The sequence below is a fragment of the Delphinapterus leucas genome, chromosome 19 (assembly GCF_059928025.1).
Source record: "Delphinapterus leucas isolate spDelLeu-1000000601 "Yukka" chromosome 19, BTC_Dleu_Yukka2, whole genome shotgun sequence".
Classification (NCBI taxonomy): Eukaryota; Metazoa; Chordata; class Mammalia; order Artiodactyla; family Monodontidae; genus Delphinapterus; species Delphinapterus leucas.
Genome location: NC_143147.1, coordinates 47,813,807 through 47,834,459, shown reverse-complemented (window position 1 = coordinate 47,834,459; position 20,653 = coordinate 47,813,807). Strand labels below are relative to the sequence as shown.

The following is a 20,653-nucleotide window of genomic DNA, read 5'->3' as shown; positions in this document are numbered from 1 at the left end:
CGCCACTCCCACTTTTATCCTCCCCCATCTCTACCTACTGAAATCACAGCATCACAGAGTTTCTCTCATTAAAACGATGACTTTTCTATTTTTCTATCCATCCAAGACCTGACTCAAATGCAGCTACTTCCTGAATTATGGAGTTTTAGAGCTGGAAGAGCTTAGAGACCAAATGGTCTAATTTCTTTTATTAGGGCTGGAAGAGGTTAAATGATTTGCCTAAAGACACCAAGTTACAGCTCAGACTACAACTGGGGACTCCTAACTGTGCAGAGGTCTCTGAGAGCAAATCACTGAGCCTCTTGTTCCTCCTCATCACTCTGATCTCTTTTTTTTTTTTTGGCGGTGCCGTGCAGCATGTGGGATCTTAGTCCCCCAACCAGGGATCAAACCTGCACCCACTGCAGCGGAAGCACAGATTCTTAACCACTGCACCACCAGGAAAGTCCCCTCATCTCTCTGATCTTAACCTGCCTGGTCTTCTTGTAGTTGCTACAGCACCTAAGTCTTATCACATAACCTCTTGAATTGCAGTTATTTGGGTACATGTCTTATCTCCCACCATGTCTCATGTACCTTTGACACGTCCATTTCTATCCCCAGAGGGCTCAGAACAGAGCCTATAACTAGGAAGTACTTAGTATTTGAATTAATATATGAATGAACGCTCAAAAGGAAGGAGTTGAACAGCCTTTTCATCGCACTGACTCATCTCTCATAGTCTCAAAGTTCTTGCTACTCCGGCTATCTGAATAGAACCATCAATTCCAGGGCACAGTAAATAAATACTTCTCTATCTGCAGAAAAGTTAGTGTAAATTGTGTCATTATATCTTATACATATGCACTAATTCACTTGCCTGACAAAAGTTTCTGAGCATTCATGTGCATTTCACTATAAGGTATGCACAGGAGATCTTGGGCTGATAATTTGCCAAAGAAGTAGGAGACCAAACCCTGCCTTCCGATTGGTTGCAATCCATTGGGAAGAACTATATATGACACAACTAGAGATCTATTAACTGAGCACCTTGAAAGCACATATGTGATAATTAAGGCAATGGCACGACAAAGAGGTACAGAAAGGCTAGGGAGTAGTAGTTATCAGAGGAAGCTGCTGATATCATGTAGCATGTCTTATGCTGTCTTGTTTATGGGCCTCCAATTTGCAAACTAAGCCCAACACTTCTGATTTGTTTCTCTTTGTCACTCATTTTCTTTACTCAAAGATTTAAGAGTAACCCTCCTTTCCTTCCCTATAAAAGTTTTGGTTGCTGACCAAGGTCTGACTAAATACCATTACATGTGTACTTTTCCAGCTGGGAACAGTAATAGTAACAATGTGTGAACCATTAAAATTTCAAAGTGCTTTTCTATGTCTATTTCCATCCTTTTTTTTTTTTTTTTCAACAAGCTCAGGACGGAAGTGTCAAGTGCAAACTATATGCCATAGATGTATATGTGATGTATAGCAGCTATACATCTATTTTGCAACTTTATTCTACTTTATTTCTGGAATTTCTCTTCATGAATTTTCCCAAAGGAAGAAAGGCATATCTCTATTACAATACCCTGCTTATTTTCTTAATCACACTAATCACAATCTAATTATTTTATTTAGTGGTTTACTTCCTTATTACTAGTCTCCCCAATAGAAAGTAAAACCCCACGAGGACAGGAATCTCATCTATCTTGTTCTTTCATTGTAGGCACTGGACAAGAAATCGCTGAATAAATAAACAAATGAATGATCAACAATACTATTTCTGTTAAGGCAAATAGGTCATAATGATGAAAGAGGCCAATGAACAGACCTCTTAGTGTAGGACTGATTAGCTCTATTTTACCCATTTGTCTTCCAGGAAGGATGATGGTCTACAGAAAAACAAGTAGTTCTCTTAGTTTTTAGTTTTGCCAGTCCTCCACCAAATAATTATTGAATGTTTTCTCTGCATAGGGTACTGCATTAAGAACTGTAGGCAATAAGAAGTTTAAGATATAATCCTTGTCTCCAAGGATCCCATGTGATTACAGCAATACAATAGTAATATAAGACAGCAAAGACAAATTTGGAATAAGTGATGCAGACAACATTTGTTCTCAGTCAGAGAAGGAGAAAGTGCCTTAGATTGGTGTGGTCGGGAAGGGCTGCATGGGGTGGGGGCGGATTTTGAGTTGAAGATAAATTGAGTTTCCATTAATGCAAAGGGTTCACTAGAAGGCCTTTAAAATAAAATCCTGTAACTTCAATATGCCTCAGCATATCCCACAGTTAGGTATGTTTAATTAAATAATGGAAATACTTTGAGGTCCTCCAACAGACAGTAGCTTGTCAATGCAAAACAGCGCTATTAGACTGTTGGGCTGGCCCCCATAGCAGGTTTTTAATGGCTTTATGTATGTTTAATCACACTTCTTTGGTTTGTTCTCTCAGCTTCAGTCCCATTAGAATTTAAAAGGTCAAGTTTCAAAAGCCTAAAAAAGTGATTTAGAATAGAAATGCCAACTTAACCTTAACCACAGCTAAACTAATGCTATAAAAGTATTGAAAATTGTACCTTGTATAAAACACATGAGTGAAAGAAGAATATTAAAACTTTTTCGTTCTTTTCTGAGGTTATATTTTAAAAACAGAATTTCAGTAAAACTAAAAAAACACAATTTGAATTTTACTAAAAATTATGGCTCACCGATAACTGTTGACACATATTGCTTATCTGGGAGAGCACAGAGGCCCCATAAGCGAGTGAGAAAGGAGACTAGGTAGACCTAATGGCATGGAAAGGGAGCAATCTTTTGAAAATGACATAGATTTGTTATAGCTCTGAAGGGTAAGACAGGGCCTGAGGAGCACTTTCTGCAGCTTGCTGGTTGGAGCTGTTGCTTTTTACCTGAAGCATCCTATCCAGAGCCTCTCACCTTCATTCACACTTCCATTTAAATATCTCTTGCCTCTTCTCACAAAAGCATTCCTTGATTACAATTTTATGTTTTATATTAAAACAACTCCAAATTGTTACAATCTGTTATGGTTTATAATATAAAGCATATTCTTTTTCCTGCCCTGGAAAGAGATGATTTTTTAAACTGACCCCTTTTGCTAACAGAAAAGTCAGAAATTAGCCAAAATAAGTGATTCTCTCCTTAAAAAAAATGGTTTTGTGGTATTATTATTTAAAATCACAATTGTGTATTTTTATAATCATCTCTGTTATATAACTCAATCTATCAGGAATTATAGTTCCATTTCTGATATTTCCACACCTGCAGATATATAGGAGATTAAAAAGTGGATTAAGAAATGTCACCATAAAGCAAGCAAAGTCCTGAGGGAGACGGCCTGGGTGACAAGTGACTTAGTATAAACAGAAGGTGCCAAATAGTAATAAAACCACAATGGGAAATCATGAAAATAAAATAACTGTGTATTAAAAATATATTTGGACCAGTTCCTCTGTGCTGGCGTTTTGTAATGTTAACTGTTTAAACCTGCTTAAAATGCGAGCTTTGAGTTCTCAAAATCCTTTAATTCGGTTAAACATCCGCTCCCCTGAAAGGGCTCCACAGAATCCCATAAAACATTATTTATCTGTGTGCATTAACTGCACGATACTGTAATTTCCAGAATAAATGCTGGGTGTAAATTGTTGTTTATGTTGGATCCTGACTGTCTTTACGAGAAACAAAGTGAAAACGGAATTGTCATAGCTTTATTTCTTCCGTTAAAGTCTATTCTGCAGCAGGAAACATGCCTAGTGCAGTTTCTTAATGAACACTTATAAAGCCTGTTGGTTAAAACCAAGTATATAGAATCACCTCCAAGTGTATATACCCTCTTTTATTCCACATTCTTTTCACTTAAATCAAGTTAAATTAAAGTGAAAGTAGCACCATTCACATTATTATAGTTAAGGGTCGGTCAGCATTTTTATGCAAAGCCTGTCGTCAGAAGTTTATAACTTGGAAGGGACATGGAGAAAATTTAAAAATACCCAAAACTTTAATACAAAGGAGCTTGGCCTGGAAATGAATTTTTATTTATCCTTAATGACTTTTAGAAGTCCATCTTGGCCAAAAGATATAGACATCCTAGTAATTTAAGACATCTGGTTGGTATTTTCTTGGTTTAAAAAAAAAAAAAAAAGAGCTTTCAAAGGCATTCCAGCTACAAAATTGATTAAAACATGAAATTGTCTATGTGCTTGAATTTTCTAAAGAATATTAAATATTAGAAATTCCACCGTATCACCTTCCCATTTCCTGCCACACACACAAAGCACAAATAGTGTCCCTCTACCCACTTTTTTTTTGCAAACTCAAGCAAGGGGAAGTTAGGAGGGTTTCAAAGTCAAATGGGGTAGGACTATGTAAAGATTTCAAAATTCTCTTTTTGACTCTTTCCCTGAACACTTGGTAATTTTTTCCTTCCAAAACACCGTTGCTAAATTATAAACAAGAGCACACAGTCTTTCACTGCATTGATAAAGCATTCATTTACCATTTCTTCTGGAAAAAAAATAACTGCACAGATTTTAAGCCCAAGAATTTCCTGCGCCTGTGCAGCAGCTGCTCTTACCTGATAAAACTGTGATGATTCTTTCTAAGCGATTATGACTTATCAGGTCAGTGACCAACAAACTATAAAATAGATTCTAACAGCCCCCAAAGGGTTGGCACAGACTCCTGAGTAAATAATATATATAAGAGAGAATGGAAGAGAGAGAAAAAGAAACAGAAAGAGAGAGAGCGAGAAGAACGCACTTTTGAGTGACCTAGTTGGTTTGTGTAGCTGATATAGGACAGGAAGACAGGACCCTTGATTTTAATCCTGGTTTTCTCACTCAGCAGCGCTTCTTAAGACCAAGAGTCAGATAAGGAGGCGGCACTGTTTTCAGCAAGGGCAGAGGCCCCATTGCAACTCTATAGGTATATGCCGTCTTGCCCTGGGTTTGATATAAGCCACAAACTAGTTGTTACTTTGCCTGTATTTTTACATGTAGCTGAAAAGACAGCCACTGACTCATGGGAAAATCTACCAATCCTTATAATAAGCTCTTAAAGAAGGAATATGGGAATGAGCATTATCATTTTTGTGTCTTGTTCTACTTAAGGCCTTAATGAATAGAAGAACTGCTATTCAAATAAGTTTACATTGGATTTAAAGGAAGTCAAGGAAACTTTAACAAAGAAATTAGGATATCATGATAAAATGACCAAAGCTCTAAGACAGTACGTGTGTGCAAGGGTACACATCTGTGTGTGTAAAGATCCAGTCACTTACAACCACAGCCAATATGAGGGAGGAACTTTGATTTACATACTGTACTTAAGTCAAGTTTTCCTAATTGTATCAGCTTCCCTGGAGGTCTCTGCTGCTTTATTGCTGGAGTAGATGCTATAGAACTTCTCTGTGGTTTAACGGCATGGTAAGAGTTGTATTTGCCTTTCAGATCTTGAAAACTGGGTACAAATTGTTGCTTAGGTTTTAAGACCACAAATTGAGTGGCATCATTCTGGTCCCCAGTAGGGACATATCACTCTGGTCACTCCTCACTTAAAGAAATGCAACTTGCTGCGCACCCTAACAAAGAGTAGTCCCCGCTCGCCGCAACTAGAGAAAGCCCACACACAGCAACGAAGACCCAATGAAGCCAAAAATAAATTAAAAAAAAAAAAAAAGAAATGCAACTTGAAGTAAGCATGATAAGTTTCAGGTTCTGAGTTGTCCTATCACTAAAGGGAAGGCTCTGAATCTTTACCTCTCTGGAGATTTACAAGGTCAGAGAAGAAAAGAGAGGCTTGAGGCTGAAGCATGGATGATATGGTTCCTGCAAGTCCATTGGGACTCTTATGAGTCTAAGTCTAAAAACTTTAAGGACTGTACTATTTTTTCTGGGACAGAACTTGGGTCTTCAAGCTGGCAAGGCCAAGAATGAAAGAGTGTGGGGAGGGAGAGGGAGGAAGGAAAGATAAATGTAAGAACTAAGATGGTTTTCCAGAGATGAGTGTGGGATGTTTGCCAAACAACCAACACTGCTCTTGACTCAAGACGGTGCTAGCAGTTTTATGAGCAATGGCTTCATTTCCCTCTAAAATTACACAAGTGGCATTTCTTGGTGTGATTTTATAGAGATCATATTATGGTGGTTGTTTTCTCTAAGGGGACCCAAATTAGGGATGGGTTAGGATGGCTTCAGGAGACTTCTCTTAGGCGTAGGTGCTGGACTCATCTCTCCCCACCTAACCGGGACCCCGCTGTGTTCTGTAACGAGTCCTCTTCTTCTAAATGACTGTGGAAGGGACCAGGGCCAATGCTGCCTCACACCTTCCCTATCTCCCCGTGAGAGACCAAGAGATATGTTGGCTGCCACCAAAGGGAGGCAAAGGAGCCAAGTTCAGATAAACTTCCGATAAAGTGCCACAGCAAACCCCCTATCAGAAGGTAGGAAAGGTCACACAGTAAAAAAAAATAATAAGAAAATATAACTGCTTTCTTATGAGGAAAATATTATGAGTTCTTCCCCTTTTCAGCTTTTATGGAAGGAGATTCTGCCAGTTCCTTCAGAAAAAAATAAGAAAAAGTAGTTTTAAAATGAGATTATGCACCTTCAGGGTGCCATTAGGAAGTTTTACTGTACTGAGATGACATGAAAGCTCTGGAATTAATATCCCAGAGATGCTTCAAACCTGCAATAGCAATTATTGTACTACGTGTCCCTGGATAAATAATAGGGCCATTCAACTAATTAGCTTCAATGATTTCAGCTCCCTGTAAATTCTCTCTCACTCAGCTATAAAAATAATACTAGAAAAACTTTTGGTAAGAGAAACTTCTTTCAGGAAATGTTTTCTTTTCTCTTTTTCCCCCCTTCAGTTTATGACGCACATTGTGTAAAGTAATTTTCATTCCTAATCACAAAGCTGGAAGGGTATATACAAAATTTGCACATTATTAATTGCTATTTGCTGCTACTGAACATACTGATTTAACTGTCTAATTCATGTGTCCCACGTAAGATACAAATACTTTGAGAAATTTCGTTTCTTGATACACAGTATAAGCAATCGGGTGTGCACGGACAGTTTGAACCCTACGTGCACATTACATATTTGTATGATTAAAGATAAAAGCAAGAATTACTTATATCCACATTTCATTATATTATCACTGTTATTTCAGACAATTTTGACAACATGCTAGCCTTCTGATGGTGCTCATGGAACATTAATTCATTTTTTCATATTTACTGAGTGCCTATATGTAAGACATAAAGTTCCTTCTGCACTTTTTCTTGGAAGAAAAGTAGATTTACTTAAACTTGGTATCATACATCCTTAAAGTGACAAGAGTTCCCCTATTCTTCTGTCCACAAGAAATACCAGTAAATTCCATAAATTCAAAACAATAAGAATGTGAACTTCAATAATGCAAGCAACTAATTCTAACATCACCAGCAATTGTCTGAAAAGTCTATGATACGACCTCAAGAGACCTGAATTTTCTTAAAGCTTCAGGTTATGTTTCGTTTTGCTTGTTCCTTTGGGTAAGCAGTTGAGATTTCTTCTTTCCCTTTCATGGAAATTTCTATACGCATTGAAATGAACCAGAAGCTCCTCCCCGGGATGGGCTGGTACTCCCCCTTCAAGTGCTGAAAGTCATCATAGCAGAGGGACCTAGTGAGAGTCAGATGGTGATAAGCTTCGTCCTTGGTGAAGAAATGAAGAGGAAAAGAGTCTGAAACTTCTTCTTGGGCTTATCTTGTCTTTAATTAACAGAATATAATTAAAATTAAAGCCAGACAAAATGACTGGATCTTAAATCAGAATTATGTCTAACAGTAGAGACTGCAGTCATCTGTTTGTACTCATTAGAGGTGACCTACACTACTTTGTGGGTCTCCCAGTTTGCTCCACTACTTATAGGCAAGTCCTTTTTAATTTCTTAGCTACATAAGAAAGGTTTTTCTTCTTTCCGTACCAATACTTATTAAATATATATATAAAGACAGATGTACTGAACATTAGGATGAAGAATACAGTAACAGATGAAAAAAATCATGACCATCCTCTGAAGCATTATGTAATTATTAAATTCAAAACAATTCCCCTAAAACTGATAATTATGTAATCTGGCAGAGACCAAACTTCCAGTCAAAAAGTTGAATATTAAAAATTTCCCCAACTTAACCAAAATGTGGCCAGAGATTAAAGTTCTTATTATACAACTATCCCATGTTATTCATACATTCTAGTCCCCCTCTTCTCAAAGTCTACACCCTAAGAGCTACCTGGAGGTTCGTGATATCAACCCCCATAATTTTTCCTTTGAAGAGATCTGCAGCCTCAGCTTATGAGAAATGCAGTCGGTTCACCCTAGGAGAATATAAGTCATAACGTTTGTTTTGGAAACCTATTTTACCCAATATTTCTCAATGAAATAAATTGTATAAATGAAATAAAACTGACACCGCAATATTTACTAAATCTCTACCGTCTGCTCTCTGTTTAACACTCTTGACTACCACTGGTTTCCCCTTGTTCAGTTTAGCAGGCAAAAGAGCAAAGGAAAAAGGTTTCTGCAAAGAATGCATTTTAAAATCAATAAAAATAAGATTATAAAATAGTCAGATTTAGCATGGTTTCCTCCTTACTTATTACTCCTATGCATTTGTCACTTTCTTTATACCCGTGTATATTCTTCAGTTTACCAAAATGTGTGTGTGTGTGTGTGTGTGTGTGTGTGTATGTGTTAGGAGTTCATACATGAAACTAGGTCAAGAAAGTCCAGAGAGTAGAGGAAGAGAGAAAAATTCAACTAAATCAATCTCATATAAACAATGGTCTGATATTACATGATGAAAATGAAAATAAAAACTGTGAAAATAATTAACATTCACAGTTGAAAATGACTATCAATGAGAACTGAATATTTAAAGATGAAGACACTTAGCAAAAAGAATAAAATTTTCAATATCAATTGTACACATAAAAGGAAATAAAAATATTTCAAAGTCCCATAACAGTGTATTTTTTTTTTCAGTCTGTGGCATTATACAGTCATACTTTTTTTGCATTGACGATGAAGGCAACTAGACCTCCACCAGCATCCCAGGGCTCCTACTTTTCAAGACAGCTGTAAGGCAGTGTTCTCAAAGCCTCATGAAGAGAAACTCCCCTGTACTCTTTGGAGGCGCTTTGATTCATGGAAGAGCAGGACTGATCTGAGCAGTTCTCAGTGCTCAGAACGTCTTCTAAAGGACAATGCCTCTGATACAAGGGAAGGAGGGTAAAAATGGGACAGGAGGCTCTGAAGTCTCCTTTGGCAATTGAAGATGGGGAAGGAAGGAGCCAAGCTATAAATAAAAAACATTTCTAGAAATGGTACGTGGTTGATGCATTATTAATGATTGTGAAATATATCTCAATACAGAAAGGAGAGTGGCCACATCTCAAGATGGAAGAGAGCCAATATCACAAGACACTTGGTCCAAACACTGCTGGTACTCTTATGATTTAAGAAGGATTCAAAATACCCCCTAAAGTCAAAGAGAGTTTTATTAAGTGTTCATAAGTCTACTTGATTAAGCACAGGGATGATAGTAAAGAACTGATATGCAATAAAGGGATGAAAAAACACTGAATGCTATTTTGATAATCTCAATTTTTTAAAGCTACCAACAACTGTATGAAAACCTAGCATATTGCAGTTTAAAAAATATTTTATTGTTTTTAAAAATCTCTATCTTAAAACATTTAAAAACAAGTCTCATTGCCTACTGAATTTGGAAAGTATCGTAGCTTGTTGCAGGTCATAGAACTCAAGGATTCCTGACTTAACATTCCCTGTTTTAACCACTAGCTGTACTCTCTGTTAACACATTCTGGGGCTCAAAACTGTTTGCCTTTTCGTATTTACTTGCACTTGCAAATATGTATCCAAACAGTATCTAGCCATTTTTGTACAAACAAAAAATCTTATACGTAGAGTTATATAAGAAGTTACCGTAATTAGAGCAGTAATGCAGATATGGGTAAAGATGATGAAAACAGATCACAGATGGTCACAAACTTAAGATTTATAACTTCAAAATGTAGTTTCATTTAGATGGACATATTTGTGGTACATCCATGGACATTCATAACATTTGTTGGGAAGTCATGAGGGAGGGAGAGGAGTAGTAGGTTAATATACTCTTTGCTTTTTTTCTTTTCTTTTCTTTCTTTTTTTTTTTTTTTTTTGCTATCTAGATGGGAGATTTAGTCCTGCTGCCTGAATTTGAGGGTCTCTACACTGCTCATCTGAACAATCAATTTTTACTGCTGTAGAAGATAATAATGGTAATAACACTATAGAAGAAAACTACCATGACCCATAACTGTAACTTATTACAGTCTTTTTAAAAATAACTGTAGCACATGAAGCTTCTTCATTTCTTGAAGCAGAAAAGGAGCTGACAGTTGGAGCCTCTGAGGCTGTCTATATATCCTGAATGTGTGCAAGAGGCTGATGTGCTCACAAAGGAAGGGCTGCTTTGGGTGTGGGCCCCGTGGATGAGAAAAGTGACCCAACACCAGAAATTTGCTGACGATAGTCACCTTCTGGTCTGCCTATCTTCTTACACCAAGTGCCAGCAAAAAGCTCTGTCAGAGTGACATGCTAGTGCTTTATCATCCTACACCAAGAAAGCCAGGATTCTTGGCCAGTTAGAGTGATGCTCTAATGCAGTAACTCATCGGTATTCCCACCAGGACTGTCTTCTATGGTGCTTTTGATACTGAAATTTCAAAGACCTCTGTTCACCCGAGTAAAAACCATAAACAAAATCTCCTATAAAGCCCAATATCTTCTTCTATTGCATTTATCAGAGAGGATGCAAAATATAAAGCTTTATTTCATCCTAGTGCGCTGATTTCCGCACGCTTAATAAGAACTCACCTGGTTTCTATATTAGGTGAAAGAATTGCCCTTGTAGGACAAATTATATTCCAGACACTTTCAAATGAAGTGGATTCACCAAGCACACCGTTTATCTTCAGGTCTGGAAGCCTTCCTTAAAGCATGACTTTGCAACAAAGGAGTTTTAATGCCACTCCACTCTGTAATGCACTGCATACTAACAAGATTTATACACATTACTGGTGCCGTTAAGGAAACTTGAATGACTTGCAGTTTCTCTAGATGAGATTAAAAAAAAGTCTTAAAAAGGGTGCGCAGCATACAAATGAAATCAGATTACATTAGAAGTTGTTTAGAAGTACAAGCATAATACGGCTTGTGTACCAGCCAGGGAACACACAGCAAAGATTTGTTTTACTTCTCTTAGACAGCCATTCTACAGTCACTGAACATAAATAACCATAAAGTTACAGCTGCTTTTAAAATGTCACTTAGGGACAAACTGTATAGATGGGAAATTAGATAGTATTGAATGGTTTCAGAAAAGGACTAGCCCTATACTCAATAGCCAGCCCTGCATTCATGAGAAATAATAAAATATTCCTCATCACTAACCCATATGCTTTCACATGTAGATACATACATCTACAATGTGATCCAAATGATTTCTCAGAGTAAGAATGATTAACTAACACTTTCCAAAATATTCGTAAAATTGAGTCTAGTTACCTAGTATGAAAATTGAGAAAAATGCGGTAGGTGAAGTTTGGGAGATAATTAAAAATTTAGGCTAAAATGGGAGATTCTACAGAGCATGCTGCAGAAATGACTCAAGCTAGGGTTTCCACTTAAATACGCTAAGGACAAGGCAATATACTTTTAGTAGGCTGAATAAAATGTAGAATAACCTGCATTAAAAGAGCACATAACAGTGTCAAATCTTTAAGCTTCCATCCAGAGGATTTGCAATAAAATGAAATCATTAGGCAAAGAGTGGTCACTGCTATGATGAGAAGAAAAAATAACTCAAAATTCTCATATCTGTTATTATATTAGAAGAGTCCACTTTCTTCTCTACATAATAACATTGGGCATTAAAGAGCCATTATGCATACCTTATTATTATTTATGAAATTACAAGTACACATTGTGTCTGATAACTCATCTCTCTGTATTAAATAGGAACATACATTTTTTTAAATGTCTGTCTTTTACAATGTGCTAGGTAACAGCTTTCCATAGCATAATCATGAAGGCATTATATAATGTGCTTTATAAGAAGTTATTAAAGCTTATGACTACAGCAACATAAACCTAATATAAATATGAATAAAGCATTTAGGAATGGTATTTTCACTCAGACTGCTACCTATATAATTTGTAGCGATACAATTATCATAGAAGACATACCACATTTACAGAAAAAGCCGTTTCCACGAACGTTAGTAAAAATCTTATAACGTAGCTATTTTTTTTTAGCAATTTCACAAAACCCATGCCTTTAAAAACATGAGAAGAATCCACAATGCCACCTACAGCATTCTTGACGGTAATCTTGTCTTGCAGGAAAAAATCAGCCTTATTTGAAAAGCCAGGTGCATGTAAATTTCCAAACTGCAAGTAGGTGGCAGTGGAGACATTTCTGGATGATTTTTCTCAGTTGGAAATGTAAAAGGAGGAAAAAAACCTCTTTAAAAACAAGTTACAAGCATACTAAAATAAATAGTGTCCTGAAATGTAACCTTCCATAGCAGATCACTGTTAAGAGCTAATAAAATATTTGTCTTTAGGGACCCAAATCTTACCAATCTATTAATGAAGACATTTGTAGCATGGAGAGTGAGCAGCACAGATGACGAAATTAGGAAAAAATGGAAAGAGAGAAGGGGTGGACAAGTGTCTTCCACAAATCTCTGAGTAAGAATTAGGAATTTAATGTGTACAAAAGACTCCAAGGTTTGCAGCATGAAATATATAAATTTAAAACTAGTAAGTTAGCAACTTAAGCCATTAAGAAATCTCCCGTTTGAATGTAAATTCAAGAGGAAGGCTAATGAGTTCATTAGGCTCTGGTCTTTAATGAAGAATATCAATTGAGTCCATCAAAAAACTGTTTACGACAAGAGGCTATTAAACAATGTAGACATATTTAAAGTGTGCTGAACTCTAAACAAACACCAGAAACATTAGAATAAAACCACCTGAATTGTCTTTCAAGGTTAATGAGTAGGCACTTAGATTCATTCTGTTCTCAGGTTTACCTGCAAAGACAAGCAGGGTCATTAAGTTGTATTACCAATTCAATCTAATTGCTTTGACTTGTGGAGATCATATTAGAAAGTGGAAAGTGCCCAAGAATAAACTCTGGAGATGTGCGTGTGTGTGTGTGTGTGTGTGCACGTGTGTATGTGTGTGTGTGAATATAGATGGACAGAAACAGGTAAATGGATTGTTAAAGGAAAAAAGAAACTTAATGATGTTATTTATATCAGAATCACAATGTGAAAAGAAAGGAAAGTAAGCTTCCAGATCAAAGCTTTTTCACACCATGGTTATCTCAAATCAGCTTTTCTCCTTGCCTTAATTGGTTAACCACGCAGTTAACAAAGGCAGCCAAGAAGTCAAGGGATGCAAGAAACCTGGTGAAAACAAATGTCACATTCTCAATACTACTGTTGCCCCTGTCTGGAACATTCTTCTTCTATTCATCTTTTAGGATTCAATTCAAAATCCACCTACTCCAAAGTGCCTTTCAGAATCCCCCATGTGGAATTAATCTCTCTGACGCCTACAGTACGTCTTTTTAAACTTCTATTATAGCAATGATCTCATTCCAGTATTAGAATTATTACATTTGTGTTTGGGTCTGGACGACCCCCAAGTTTGCAAGTCTCAGGAGGGCAGGGGTCATTCCTTGAAAATTTTTGGAAAATTTTTGGTGCCATGCTCTCCAAGGAGAGAATGCGTCATGTGTGTTTATCTGAACTAACGGAAAGGATTACTTAAAACCATCTCTTAAAATATGACCTGTTTCAGAGCTGCCGATAGTGAGAATTCTGTGTTCTTCTGACCAAGAGAAGGGCGGCTTGCTCTGAATAGACCCTCATAAAGCTGAAGAAGAAATGCGGCACCAAGCTGTACCCTCTTCTCATATACAAAGGAGTTCTAGGCAGTGCAGGCGTGAGAATCATTAATGCCCTGGCCTCATAGGAACTGTAGGGGGTGCTTTACAGCTCAGGATCCTGGTGGAGGATGTGCTCAGACTGTGTGATGGGAGGAGCCTGCAGAAAACCTAGTCATTGTTTTGGTAACCTTTTCAGTGTAAGCAGCAGGGGGTGTAAGTCAGGTCTTGCAGCAGTGATCAGAGGCCTGGAGTTGAGGGTAGGGTGGGTGGGTGGGTGGGGGGATGTGAAAACTCTAAATTCAAAGGACAGTCTGAACCCGGACTTCTCAGATTAAGGGAGAAAGTTCTGAATTAATAGGGTTTGTTACTTAGATTTGCATCGTCAAAAGAGGTTTGGGGGGCTTCCTTGGTGGCGCAGTGGTTGGGGGTCCGCCTGCCGATGCAGGGGACACGGGTTCGTTCCCCAGTCCGGGAGGATCCTGCATGCCGCGGAGTGGCTGGGCCCGTGAGCCATGGCCGCTGAGCCTGCGCGTCCGGAGCCGGTGCTCCGCAGCGGGAGAGGCCACAACAGTGAGAGGCCCACGTACCGCAAAAAAAAAAAAAAAAAAGAGGTTTGGTGTGGTCCTTCTCTACCCTCTTCTGTTCCTCCCTCCCTTATGACATTAGAGGTTGCTACTGTTTTATGGGGTGTGTAGGGGACCTCACACACAATGAAAGAATGTTGAAAAAGTTCTGTAAAAGCTCCCCTGAGAGAACAAAATCTCTGGAAGTCATTCTTTCTCTCAATATGGTGTTGGATCAATTTCATTCTTCTCCAGATAGTGTATAAAACTCAGTGCCAGGCTATGTAAGTACAACCAAGTTTCAGTACGGCTTTATTTCTTTCTGCCAAAGACCTGCAACCTGAATTGCCTGAAATACTGAACACATTGAGACATTAATGTTGCAAACAACCAGAAATATTAGGAGTGCCTGCATATGCAGAAGGCAGAGGGCTTAGCTGAGGTGCCAGAGCCTCTCACACTGGAAGGTCAAGGAGAACCATTCACCTGCAGGACAGCCCTCAATCAGTAGGTTAGAAAATCATATTTAAAAAGAAGGAATCATTGCCTGAGCTTGGCTCCAAATCAATACGTTTCAAGTAGTCTTACTAGATACAAAGAGATAACAAAGTGACCCTTCTAAAGGCATATATTATAATTGGACTGGGATGCAGTTTTAAGAATGATAGAGGGCTTCCCTGGTGGCGCAGTGGTTGAGAGTCCGCCTGCCGATGCAGGGGACACGGGTTCGTGCCCCGGTCCGGGAAGATCCCACATGCCGCGGAGCGGCTGGGCCCGTGAGCCGTGGCCGCTGAGCCTGCGCGTCCAGAGCCTATGCTCCGCAACGGGAGAGGCCACAACAGTGAGAGGCCCGCATACAGAAAAAAAAAAAAAAAAAAAAGGAATGATAGAAAACTCTAGGAACACAGTTTCAGAATAAAAACTGCACACATTTTTTGGCTGGAAAACTGCAGTTTTGGATTACCTCAATCCATAAAATTTTGTCATGCACTGAATTGGGCAATAGTGACATTGGATTTTAGTTTATTTTATTATAAAGTATTATAGTATATTTCTGTTTGATGAGTAAAGATTTGAACAATTAAAAGAAACAAGTATATTGTAATATAATTGCATGAAGATTTGATTTTCCTATTCTATTGTACACTTAAAATTTCTTACCCTGTTTTAAGAAAAGCCCATAAAACAGTTTTTGTGAACATGTTTTATGGGTCAATGCCAAAATAAGAGTGGTAAATCTCTCAATCACAGACATAATCTTTAAAAGATGACAATTATGCAGCCTGTGGATTTTCAATAATTAGATATTTCATTGCCCACAAACACTTCTTTTAGAAAATGGGCGGATAAAAGAAGTAGAAGAAATGAAACTCAAACTTGATGATTTGGATACTTCTAAGATCACTTGAAATGTGTGGGCAAGGAAAAATGTTAAAGTGAAAAGATAATCAAGAATTGGTATTAAGGGGACTTCCCTGGTGGTGCAGTGGTTAAGAATCCACCTGCCAAGCAGGGGACATGGGTTCGATCCCTGGTCTGGGAAAATCCCACATGCCGTGGAGCAATTAAGCCCGTGTGCCACAACTACTGAGGCTGCGAGCCACAACTACTGAAGCCTGTGCGTCTAGAGCCCATGCTCCGCAACAAGAGAAGCCACCGCAATGAGAAGCCTGCGCACCACAACGAAGAGTAGCCCCCGCTCTCCGCAACTAGAGAAAGCCCGTGCACAGCAACGAAGACCCAACACAGCCAAAAATAAATAAATAAAAATAAATAAATTTTAAAAAGAATTGGTATTAAGTAAAATTAACTAAAGAAAAGCTTTCATTTTAAAACAATATTCCATGTTCAATTTTTTCTAATTCCTTTAAAAAAGTTTTGGTAAATGAATTGTGGCCAGGATGTTTCAAACTAATGCAGTAAATAGATTTTCATTTCCAAAACTTACCTACTTAAAAGCATTTAAATTTTATTTAATATTGACTTTTAGATTGATTCTTCAGGAAAGTAAGATCTTGTCATTGACTACCAGCAGGTGGTGGTATTCACAAATAGGGTATAAGAAATACTGGAAGGGCTATGAATATAACCAATATGTGGTTCAGATTTATGGATTATGGATTTTAAAACATTTTTAATGGAGTTGTCAGCACTCTGAAACCACTTCCATTCCCATCTGTTCAATATGAATGTGGAAACTTGGAAGTTACCTTAAAATATGTGCCCGTAGAAGGTTTCACATTAAGAACAACAGATTTCTTCATAAAAGAGAAAGTATTTTCTGTTTTTAAATATTTAAAATTTCTACACAACAATGCACTTCAAACAAACACAAATATTCAGACTCTTCCAATATTTTGGGAATGTCCAGGTTTAGAATCTGGTCTATTGTCTGATCAGGGCAGACGTGTATCAAGAAGGACCACTAACTGTATACTTCAGCCAAACTAACCTGAGCCAATGCTGAATGGCAGGCACTGTGTATACACAGTTGCTAGGGAGAAAATATGTACGTTCTTGTCTCCAAAAATAAAACTCCCAGGTTTCAGAGGATACAGAAGCAACAAGAGGCGGTGAACTGCAGTCGAGTCAACAGCTTCAGGGGCTTTAGGAACAGGCTGAAATTATTTGGTTTTGACCGCCAGATGACCTCCATTGCTGCCCAGTCTGATGGACAGTCGGACCATTAGTTCTTTTAACACACATTCTTTTCCTGAAACACAGACACCACTCTGCATTCGCACAGAGTAAGAGAGGAGAGCAAACGAGAGCATCTGAAAGGGAAAGACAGAGATGTACATCCACAGAGAACCTTCTAAACCAGCCATGACCCTTTCACTGGCCTAAGCCTGGGGCTAGAGGAATTTATTCCGAGCAAAGAGACATCAGATCATTTTCCAGAAAAACACAACTTAAAAATCGGACTCTAGACTACAATTAGGCAAGATTACATCTAATATGTGTCTAAAACAAAGACATGGGAATGCTTAAAATTGACTTTTTGGTATTTTCTAAAGCAATTTCATTTCTACCTTGAAAATCCACACTACTACTTTTTTAATATACAGATCAGACATGAAAGTCTTACTATGTTCCCCCTAATGTTAGTTCAGGCTTAATGCAATATCATTTTCCACTATATGCTACCTAGTTCTTTGTAATCCATTTAATGAGTATAATTCCCAGGCCACATCACTGTGGTGTATGAGATTCAAAATACATTTTATTTGCTTTTTTGGGGGGTATGCATGTGTTTTGATGTGTGCGAATAAGAAATAACTTTTGATCTTATTATTCTTGCAGAACAAATCAGGAGCTAAGCTTTGCTCTCAAACAATCTATTAATCCAAAGCAAAACTGCAAAGCACAAAGATTGTATTCCAAAGAGACCCATCAAAGATACTGAACTTTGCCAGGAAGTGGGGGGAGAGAAAAGAGTTTTAAAAAAAGGAAATTTAGATGGAGGGCAAAATTCTTTATAGATGAATCTTTTTATCTTTAAATAAAGCAAAGTTTAACCTCACATTTAATCAGATTTAGGAAACATACACACACACACACACACGCGCGCGCACACACAAATAAGTCCTCTATCTCCATTTTCTTGTGGCTTGGCTGACAGAATGGCGCTTGTCCCCAGCCTCTTCTGATTTTCCTCTTGGGATAAGTGATGAGCTATGCTGCAGTAAACGAGGAAACATCTGTTTGACTTTCTGAAGCTGGCATGGGGAGCTGAAGTCTGAATCACAAATGCCACTTTCACAAACAGGTCTCCCACAGGAACCCTAATAAAAACATGACTCTACTGGGGTGAACCATGGCTCCGGTGAGTGATGGGGAAAGCTACTCTCCTCTCCAGCTATTTGAAACAATACATGCTCTTTATAGGATTTGTCTGTGGTGGGATTTAATGGATCCCAATCTGTTAAAGGGAAAAAGTACCTGGATCCAGTATCCAGTTTTAATTTGGAAAGTTAGTTCACATTGAAGCCCCAAAGACTCTAAAATGAAGTTTGCTTCTAACAAAGTGGGAGTTTTTTCTTAGCAAGAAACCTATGAAACTGTGGAGTGTGGTTACTGTTTATTCAGAAAAGGCACACAAAACCTCACGTTATTTTTTAAGCATATTGACATGGTAGTTAAAAAAAACTCAGCACGCTTTCCCCATTTTATTTAATTCTAATGTCGTTGCCGTTAGCAGTATGAATTACTTAGGAGCAGCAGCACTCTGGCTACAGGTGTGTCTAGCTCACTTGGACTATAACCTTTTCACTTTTTTTTCTCAAGCTAGGGAGTTGCATCTGCCCACAGGCAAACTCCTGTGGCAGGTGGGACATGCTGCTGGCCATACTCCCAAATGCCTCTTCCGTTCAAATCTTACCATCTGCACATATTTTTAGATTGTCCAAGTTTCCAGTTAAACTTATTTTTTAAAAAACCTCTTTTCTTTAGTTTAGTGATTTTCCTCTTTATGAAAAATGACTGCTTGCTGTTTGATTCCTCTCTTGGGATATTTACTTATCTCTCTGTTGAACAGGGCTCCCATTTCCTTGTTAGCACTTGATTTGGCTGACATCATAGTGGGATTATTAACCTGTGAGTGAGCTGGAAATATTTTAGGGACAATCTTAAAACAGCAAAACCAAAGACAAAACCAACCTGGTCTAGTCAACCGAAGTATTTATCAAAAATAATAGATTTTATAAGATATAATCGGATAGGTCTTAATGTAAATGTTAGACTGATGCAAACATCATGCTGCAGGCATATTTCTATTTAGCTTTCAAAGGCAGAGAGCATTTGCGTCAGAAAGGAGTTTCTTTATTATTTAAAGGTAGTTTCCACATCAGAACAGTGGGTGGTTGTTGCTTATGCATGTACATCAATAAATATAGTATTTAAACGGTTAGTGCAAGAAATCAGGTCTGTAACTGGAAATCAACTAAACTTTTAAAATTCTGGTTTCTTTTTTTTCTTTCTCTTTTTAAATTCAAGAATAATATTTCTACCTTATAATTACTAGAGAGAATTCTTAAGTGGACGAAGTGGAAATGTTCAAATACACATGAAATTGTCTTTCTTCTGTGAATATGACTAACACTAAACATATAATGCTTTCCCTGCTTTGGTCTAAGGAAAGAACATAGCAGATGACAGAATTAGCACCTTGAATATTATTTTACCATGAAAAAAATGTGATGAAGAGCAATCAAATAATTATTTTTCTCAAATTTGTTTTCCACCTCTCCCCATACTCAGGGCCCTGAATGTGCCTATAACATCTAGGATCTTCTTTAGTTAAAATTTCAACTTTAAAAATTTGAACACTAATAAGAATTCCCTAGGATGAAATGAAATTAAGACATAAAGTAGATATATAAGATATTAGGTCTCAGAAAAAACAAAATTAGATACTTCTCAACATATGCAATTTAACCTAAACAATACCTCAATTTTACTTAGTTTTTACAATCAGAAAATAACTTGAGCATAAGAAACAGTAGCTGGAGAATTCTTCCAAAATCAATTTTAATTAAACACACACACACTTTGATGTTGAACATGCTCATTTAATCAACGATTTTGACTCTAAGTTGACATGGTCAGCATTTACACTTAGAATTACCACTTGGTACTAATAGGCATTCTGTATATGAGTCCTTAAGGTTGACACTCAAATTATTACCCTATATTAATCATTAATAACTTAGAAGATGATAATTTTCTAAACTTTGCTTATTTTTCTAAAGGATGGGTATAAACACTGGCTTAGCTTCATTTGCTATTATTAAAATGATTTGTAATTAATTTAATATCAATTAATTTAATACTAGACTGCTTACAAAATTATTTGCTCTATTTCTATCCTTTTCCCATTTGGTCTTAAGTACCAAACCATGGGAGACATTTAGGAACTCCCTTAGGGAGGGTAATTATGGAAACGAAGGCAGGGAGGACTGACAAAATAGATATTGACAGATTAAAGGGAGGGAAGGGAGAGGTGGAAAGGCACACCATTTCCTGAGTAATCACACAGAGACCCTTTATATGTATACTTACATTAATACCT

At 37.5% G+C, this 20,653-nt stretch overlaps 1 protein-coding gene across 1 annotated transcript in view; it reads right to left on the bottom strand.

The window, feature by feature from the left end:
* Window positions 1–20,653, bottom strand: part of SKAP1 (src kinase associated phosphoprotein 1) — a 275,906-nt gene that overhangs the window by 101,270 nt on the left and 153,983 nt on the right. The window lies entirely within an intron of this gene.